The sequence below is a fragment of the Balaenoptera ricei genome, chromosome 21, assembly GCF_028023285.1.
Source record: "Balaenoptera ricei isolate mBalRic1 chromosome 21, mBalRic1.hap2, whole genome shotgun sequence".
NCBI classification, from domain to species: Eukaryota; Metazoa; Chordata; class Mammalia; order Artiodactyla; family Balaenopteridae; genus Balaenoptera; species Balaenoptera ricei.
Genome location: NC_082659.1, coordinates 37,860,140 through 37,866,139, shown reverse-complemented (window position 1 = coordinate 37,866,139; position 6,000 = coordinate 37,860,140).

Sequence of the window (6,000 nt, the reverse complement as noted above, 5' to 3'; positions counted from 1 at the left end):
ATGCCTACAGTGGCTAGTGGCCTGTCAACAGCAGTCAATTTCAAGTAGCTTCAAGGCAGCATGAATGGAGCTTTCCAAATGGGAAAGCAAGGCTAGTTCCATCAGGCCCCCATTTCCACGGGCACACACAGCATACATCCCTGTGCTTTCTAACAAGTCCAAAGAGACACAGGTTACCCAGTGGTTCCTTCCTTGAATCAACTCGTCGAAGCAGGGTGCTCTGCAAACAGCAAACTGCCTCAACCAAGGAACGCCCCAGCTAAGCCTCCGGGCCCGTGGCTCTTCAAAAGCCTGCAGTGTTACACGAGGAACTGGGCTTTACATGCAGTCGGAACGCAAGCTGACATTCTCCTGGAGGCAGGGTGACTTCAGGCAGGGGGTCCCAGATCGAATGCGAAGCCGAGGGTTATTCTCAGTGCAGCTCAGACTAGGGCCATGAGTCACACTTGCACGGTATGTTGGACCTGCTAGAAAGGTGTTTGACGACCTGTGGGAGTGTTGAGGTATTCAAGCTGTCCCAAGAAAGAATGCAGACTGTTGCCCTACACTCGGCATACACAGAGTGGTTCCAAAGGGCTACGGGCCTGGATGTGGCTTAGCAGGCCCATGGGGGCCTGAGGGTACTCAGTGTTCTTGCAGGGAATAGGGTGCCCACGTGGTGTTCGTAGATGTCCTGCAGAGCGTACTGAGGTTAAAATAATGCAGAGCAGTGGCTACGGCCTCATGGAAAATGCTGCACGCCTCCGCTTCTGCATGGCAATTCAGGGCCTTACCTCGAGACAACTGCTCACGCTGAGTGTCCCGTTAGCGACACAGCATGGTAGGATGCTGACTTTCTCCTCGAGCAGAGAGACTTCAGGTACGAGGTTCTCGAAGAATCCTTAGCAGAGTGTTTTCTCATGGCAGCTCAGACGGGGGCCATGACGAACAGTTCCATGGCACGTCGCACTGGTTAGAAATGTGGTCCTGAGGCTGTTCCAGTGCTCTGGAAATGTAGCTCTCCTTAAGGAACGAGCAGTGTGTTGCCCATCACTCGGCATACACAGAGGGCCTCCGAAGGCCCGACCTTTGGGCCTCGATGTTGCTCAGCAGGCCCACAGGGGTCTGGAGGTACTCACTGATCTTGGAGGGAAAATGATGCACACCCAAGGGGGCTAGGAGTCCTGAAAAAGGTACTTCCTTTAAAATAAAGCAGAACAGGGGCTTCCCTGGTGGCGCAGTGGTTGAGAATCTGTCTGCCAACGCAGGGTACACGGGTTCGAGCCCTGGTCTGGGAGGATCCCACAGGCCGTGGAGCAACTGGGCCCATGAGCCACAACTACTGAGCCTGCGCCGCTGGAGCCTGTGCTCCGCAACAAAGGAGGCCGCGATAATGAGAGGCCTATGCACCGCGATGAAGAGTGGCCCCTACTTACCGCAATTGGAGAGAGCCCTAGCACAGAAACGAAGACCCAACATAGCAATCAATCAATCAATCAATAAGTCTTAAAAAAACAATAAAAAATAAAAAAATAATAATAATAAAGCAGAACAGCGACTAAGACCTCATGGAAAGAGCTGCATGCCTCCCTTTCTGTGCGGCTACTCAGGGACTTACCTCGAGGCCAGTACTCACGTTGACTTTCCCTTTAGCTCTAGAGCGTGGCAGGATGAGCTCCACCCCGGCCATCGAACCCCCGGCTAACCTGGAGAAAACTCATTTTCTTCCCACAGCCATGCCTACAGTGGCTAGTGGCCTGTCAACAGCAGTCAATTTCAAGTAGCTTCAAGGCAGCATGAATGGAGCTTTCCAAATGGGAAAGCAAGGCTAGTTCCATCAGGCCCCCATTTCCACGGGCACACGCAGCATGCATCCCTGTGCTTTCTAACAAGTCCAAAGAGACACAGGTTACCCAGTGGTTCCTTCCTTGAATCAACTCGTCGAAGCAGGGTGTTCTGCAAACAGCAAACTGCCTCAACCAAGGAACGCCCCAGCTAAGCCTCCGGGCCCGTGGCTCTTCAAAAGCCTGCAGTGTTACACGAGGAACTGGGCTTTAGTTGCAGTCGGAACGCAAGCTGACATTCTCCTGGAGGCAGGGTGACTTCAGGCAGGGGGTCCCAGATCGAATGCGAAGCCGAGGGTTATTCTCAGTGCAGCTCAGACTAGGGCAATGAGTCACACTTGCACGGTATGTTGGACCTGCTAGAAAGGTGTTTGACGACCTGTGGGAGTGTTGAGGTATTCAAGCTGTCCCAAGAAAGAATGCAGACTGTTGCCCTACACTCGGCATACACAGAGTGGTTCCAAAGGGCTACGGGCCTGGATGTGGCTTAGCAGGCCCATGGGGGCCTGAGGGTACTCAGTGTTCTTGCAGGGAATAGGGTGCCCACGCGGGGTTCGTAGATGTCCTGCAGAGCGTACTGAGGTTAAAACAATGCAGAGCAGCGGCTACGGCCTCATGGAAAATGCTGCACGCCTCCGCTTCTGCATGGCAATTCAGGGCCTTACCTCGAGACAACTGCTCACGCTGAGTGTCCCGTTAGCGACACAGCATGGTAGGATGCTGACTTTCTCCTCGAGCAGAGAGACTTCAGGTACGAGGTTCTCGAAGAATCCTAAGCAGAGTGTTTTCTCATGGCAGCTCAGACGGGGGCCATGACGAACAGTTCCATGGCACGTCGCACTGGTTAGAAATGTGGTCCTGAGGCTGTTCCAGTGCTCTGGAAATGTAGCTCTCCTTAAGGAACGAGCAGTGTGTTGCCCATCACTCGGCATACACAGAGGGCCTCCGAAGGCCCGACCTTTGGGCCTCGATGTTGCTCAGCAGGCCCACAGGGGTCTGGAGGTACTCACTGATCTTGGAGGGAAAATGATGCACACCCAAGGGGGCTAGGAGTCCTGAAAAAGGTACTTCCTTTAAAATAAAGCAGAACAGGGGCTTCCCTGGTGGCGCAGTGGTTGAGAATCTGTCTGCCAACGCAGGGTACACGGGTTCGAGCCCTGGTCTGGGAGGATCCCACAGGCCGTGGAGCAACTGGGCCCGTGAGCCACAACTACTCAGCCTGCGCCGCTGGAGCCTGTGGTCCGCAACAAGAGAGGCCGCGATAATGAGAGGCCTATGCACCGCGATGAAGAGTGGCCCCTACTTACCGCAATTGGAGAGAGCCCTAGCACAGAAACGAAGACCCAACATAGCAATCAATCAATCAATCAATAAGTCTTAAAAAAACAATAAAAAATAAAAAAAAATAATAATAAAGCAGAACAGCGACTAAGACCTCATGGAAAGAGCTGCATGCCTCCCTTTCTGCGCGGCTACTCAGGGACTTACCTCGAGGCCAGTACTCACGTTGACTTTCCCTTTAGCTCTAGAGCGTGGCAGGATGAGCTCCACCCCGGCCATCGAACCCCCGGCTAACCTGGAGAAAACTCATTTTCTTCCCAGAGCCATGCCTACAGTGGCTAGTGGCCTGTCAACAGCAGTCAATTTCAAGTAGCTTCAAGGCAGTATGAATGGAGCTTTCCAAATGGGAAAGCAAGGCTAGTTCCATCAGGCCCCCATTTCCACGGGCACACGCAGCATGCATCCCTGTGCTTTCTAACAAGTCCAAAGAGACACAGGTTACCCAGTGGTTCCTTCCTTGAATCAACTCGTCGAAGCAGGGTGTTCTGCAAACAGCAAACTGCCTCAACCAAGGAACGCCCCAGCTAAGCCTCCGGGCCCGTGGCTCTTCAAAAGCCTGCAGTGTTACACGAGGAACTGGGCTTTAGTTGCAGTCGGAACGCAAGCTGACATTCTCCTGGAGGCAGGGTGACTTTAGGCAGGGGGACCCAGATCGAATGCAAAGCCGAGGGTTATTCTCAGTACAGCTCAGACTAGGGCCATGAGTCACACTTGCACGGTATGTTGGACCTGCTAGAAAGGTGTTTGACGACCTGTGGGAGTGTTGAGATATTCAAGCTGTCCCAAGAAAGAATGCAGACTGTTGCCCTACACTCGGCATACACAGAGTGGTTCCAAAGGGCTACGGAACTGGATGTGCCTTAGCAGGCCCATGGGGGCCTGAGGGTACTCAGTGTTCTTGCAGGGAATAGGGTGCCCACGCGGGGTTCCTAGATGTCCTGCAGAGCGTACTGAGGTTAAAACAATGCAGAGCAGCGGCTACGGCCTCCTGGAAAATGCTGCACGCCTCCGCTTCTGCATGGCAATTCAGGGCCTTACCTCGAGACAACTGCTCACGCTGAGTGTCCCGTTAGCGACACAGCATGGTAGGATGCTGACTTTCTCCTCGAGCAGAGAGACTTCAGGTACGAGGTTCTCGAAGAATCCTAAGCAGAGTGTTTTCTCATGGCAGCTCAGACGGGGGCCATGACGAACAGTTCCATGGCACGTCGCACTGGTTAGAAATGTGGTCCTGAGGCTGTTCCAGTGCTCTGGAAATGTAGCTCTCCTTAAGGAACGAGCAGTGTGTTGCCCATCACTCGGCATACACAGAGGGCCTCCGAAGGCCCGACCTTTGGGCCTCGATGTTGCTCAGCAGGCCCACAGGGGTCTGGAGGTACTCACTGATCTTGGAGGGAAAATGATGCACACCCAAGGGGCCTAGGAGTCCTGAAAAGGGTACTTCCTTTAAAATAAAGCAGAACAGGGGCTTCCCTGGTGGCGCAGTGGTTGAGAATCTGTCTGCCAACGCAGGGTACACGGGTTCGAGCCCTGGTCTGGGAGGATCCCACAGGCCGTGGAGCAACTGGGCCCGTGAGCCACAACTACTCAGCCTGCGCCGCTGGAGCCTGTGCTCTGCAACAAGAGAGGCCGCGATAATGAGAGGCCTATGCACCGCGATGAAGAGTGGCCCCTACTTACCGCAATTGGAGAGAGCCCTAGCACAGAAACGAAGACTCAACATAGAAATCAATCAATCAATCAATAAGTCTTAAAAAAACAATAAAAAATAAAAAAATAATAATAATAAAGCAGAACAGCGACTAAGACCTCATGGAAAGAGTTGCATGCCTCCCTTTCTGTGCGGCTACTCAGGGACTTACCTCGAGGCCAGTACTCACGTTGACTTTCCCTTTAGCGCTAGAGCGTGGCAGGATGAGCTCCACCCCGGCCATCGAACCCCCGGCTAACCTGGAGAAAACTCATTTTCTTCCCAGAGCCATGCCTACAGTGGCTAGTGGCCTGTCAACAGCAGTCAATTTCAAGTAGCTTCAAGGCAGCATGAATGGAGCTTTCCAAATGGGAAAGCAAGGCTAGTTCCATCAGGCCCCCATTTCCACGGGCACACGCATCATGCATCCCTGTGCTTTCTAACAAGTCCAAAGAGACACAGGTTACCCAGTGGTTCCTTCCTTGAATCAACTCGTCGAAGCAGGGTGTTCTGCAAACAGCAAACTACCTCAACCAAGGAACGCCCCAGCTAAGCCTCCGGGCCCGTGGCTCTTCAAAAGCCTGCAGTGTTACACGAGGAACTGGGCTTTAGTTGCAGTCGGAACGCAAGCTGACATTCTCCTGGAGGCAGGGTGACTTTAGGCAGGGGGACCCAGATCGAATGCAAAGCCGAGGGTTATTCTCAGTACAGCTCAGACTAGGGCCATGAGTCACACTTGCACGGTATGTTGGACCTGCTAGAAAGGTGTTTGTCGACCTGTGGGAGTGTTGAGATATTCAAGCTCTCCCAAGAAAGAATGCAGACTGTTGCCCTACACTCGGCATACACAGAGTGGTTCCAAAGGGCTACGGGCCTGGATGTGGCTTAGCAGGCCCATGGGGGCCTGAGGGTACTCAGTGTTCTTGCAGGGAATAGGGTGCCCACACGGGGTTCCTAGATGTCCTGCAGAGCGTACTGAGGTTAAAACAATGCAGAGCAGCGGCTACGGCCTCCTGGAAAATGCTGCACGCCTCCGCTTCTGCATGGCAATTCAGGGCCTTACCTCGAGACAACTGCTCACGCTGAGTGTCCCGTTAGCGACACAGCATGGTAGGATGCTGACTTTCTCCTCGAGCAGAGAGACTT